At 36.9% G+C, this 2,868-nt stretch overlaps 1 long non-coding RNA gene across 1 annotated transcript; it reads right to left on the bottom strand.

The window, feature by feature from the left end:
* Positions 1–2,469, bottom strand: LOC103152123 (uncharacterized). The gene is made up of 3 exons (XR_477709.2): positions 2,367–2,469; positions 111–216; positions 1–34 (listed from the first exon to the last, which is right to left on the bottom strand). It is a non-coding gene; the product is annotated as an uncharacterized LOC103152123 (long non-coding RNA).
* Between the last annotated feature and the right edge of the window lie 399 nt (positions 2,470–2,868).

A 2,868-nucleotide genomic window follows, 5' to 3' on the forward strand; every position in this document is an offset into this window, starting at 1 on the left:
TGGTTCTGGTTCTGGTTCTGGTTCTGATAGCTTCCTGTGAACGGAGACGGTTTGGTGATTCCACTGCTGAACTTTGCCCTTTCCTGCCCAGGGGAAGGTCATGACCTCACCTGTGGTCCTGGTGTTCCCCACTAAGAGACATTTTAGAGGGAAGGACTGTGTCCTCTCTGTCCTCACACTGATCCTGCTGCCACTAGGTGGCGCTCCTCCACTCACCTGAAAACACAAACAGGTTTGAAATATTGACTTTAATTATTTTATATTCATGTTTTATTGAATTTATATTTATTTTCTAAATCAAGTTAGAATCAGATGATTAAATGATTAATGATTTGTTGAATCAATGAATAGAGAGGAAAATAATTGATCATTTTGTTTTGAGGAAACTTGATGAATCTGAGACTTTGAGAGAAAAATCTCAAGAGACACTCGTCCACATGACCTGTTAGTAAAACAGCTGGAGAATAAAATCATGAAGCTTATTGAGTCAGAACTCAAATAAAATCAAGTAAGAGTGGAAATACGTCATAGTAAAATTACTCAAGTAAAACCAAACCATTTAGTTGTTCTGTTCTATTAATGAAATAGAAAGCAGAAATGAAATAGAAAGGTTTGACTAGACGTCTTTAGCTGAAGTCACATGACTGCTGAGATGACGTCACACCGTCGGCCTCAAGTATATCCTGGTAGTAAGAGTGATCACGTGCTTCACACGGGTTTAGTTAAACATGTCATGACTAATGTTTTAATTCAGTTCAGGTCTAAATAACAGCAGTGGATGTTTTTAAATACTCTAGGGGGCGCTGTGTTGTTATGTCACCATAATCACTTATTGTCAGGAGTGAAAGTAGTTTTAAATTCTTGGGGGAAATATTTTGAGTTTCTGTGCTCATTAATTTTTTTGCGAAGCGATAAAAGCTGGTAGTTCTTGAATTGCTACAAAATGGAGCCGTATTTCCCTCAGCCCACTGGCTGCAATGTTTTTATTTTATAGATATGTTTATTAACTGGTTCTATTGATCCTGTGTCCAGACAGAGGGATAATCAGTAGCCCAGCATCATGACCTGTTTGTGCTGAAGATCCTGCAGCTTCCACTTCTCTTCCTAACATGGCTCCTCCTCACCCTGACTCTCATACTGATAGGAGGAACCACAGAGCACTGATAAGTTAAAAGCATATCTTCTGAAATTGGGATATTTTTCCTCCAACAGGTTCCAGAGGAATCACCTCAAACCAGATGTCGGACTGGATTTTATTTCAATGTCATTTGTGAATGTTAGAGCCTCATTTTCAACAGAGGAGCTATAAAGGTTGAAAAAGGTTATGATTTTGGAAAAAGTCTCATCAACATCAATATTTCCACTAAATAAGAGGCAGAAAAATAGTTTGATAAAGGAAAAGCCTCTCAGGCTCTGAGCTCAAAGCGAGATGACAGAGAGCACCAAACAATTTTTTTAATTAGACAATTAGGTAACACTTTGTTTGAAGGGGGCTGAATAAGACTGACATGACACTGTCATTAACATGACATAACATCTGTCATGAACATGAATAAGCCTTCATGAATAGTTATGACTGTTGTCATAAAGCGTCATTCAGTAAATAATGACACTTTTAATACAAAATTGACATTATTCAAAATGTCTTTGTTATGACAACTTGACATTAACCAGGAAATCATTTCTGTTTAAACTTTACCTTTAATAATATAAAGTTACCTAATTTTTAAAGTGTAATCAGTAATACTTTTATAACAAATTTATGTCAGTAATGAAGGCTTATTCATGTTCATGACAGGTGTTATGTCATGTTTATGAAAGTGTCATGTCTGTCTTATTCACCCCCCTTCAAATAAAGTCATTCGGTAAATTGACTACAAGGTAGAAGCCATTTGTTTGTTAAATACGTAATGAAACATATTTACCTGATTATTATTGATCAATAATTGATTGAAATGTGATCAGCTGTCCTCTGTCACCACAGACTGATTCCATCTGGATTTTCTACTGATAAAAGCCCAGAGAAATCCTCTCTGATCAATAAATTATTGACTTCATATTGAAGTATTTTCCATCCACCAACCAGAACCCAGATATCTCAGCCGGGCCACAAACACTCAGAACCTACTGCTACCAGTTTGACTCCACTATGAAACTGGGAGCAAACTCGGCTGGTTGTCTGGGTTACAGATGAAAACTCAGAGAAAATCAGAGATCCTGGTTGAAATCAGGAGCTGCAGCTCTGAACCAGAACCAGAACCAGAACCAGAACCAGGCCCAGTTCTGGTTCTGGTTCTGTCCAGCAGCTCAAAGAGAGAAAACCCAGTCAGGACTGGAAACCAGTAAAAAGTGGAGTTAAAACTTACCTGATCAGATCTTTGCTTCTCCTTCTGTTCACACAAACCGAGTCGGAGCCAAACTGGACCTGATCCTCCAGAACCTGAGGCTCCGCCCCCTCTGACAGCAGAGGTGTGTTTACCTGTTGAAATGACAGGAATCCTGTCTGATCATCGATACCAGGAAATAGATGTTTAAAACAATAAATTCACATTTCAGTTTAAATGTTCTTTATGTTTTAAATATATTTAGTATTTTTAATCAATATTTTATTAAATTAACGAAGATTTTGAGTTTTATCTATAAAAAACTTTAACAACCAACAAATTTCTGCTCAGAAACACAAGAGCAATAAAACTAATAATAGTTTCTGCTTGTTCTAATCTGAGCCAACAGAACCAAGAACCTTGAAATGTTGAAGTTTCTCCACATGTTGACACGACCATCTGATATGTTAATGTTATCAAATACAGATTTTATTAATTTATTTAATCGTGTTTAATGTTGATCTGAAGGAAACTTTGATTCTCA

This window comes from Poecilia formosa, unplaced genomic scaffold (genome assembly GCF_000485575.1).
Source record: "Poecilia formosa unplaced genomic scaffold, Poecilia_formosa-5.1.2 Scaffold301, whole genome shotgun sequence".
In the NCBI taxonomy this organism is placed as follows: Eukaryota; Metazoa; Chordata; class Actinopteri; order Cyprinodontiformes; family Poeciliidae; genus Poecilia; species Poecilia formosa.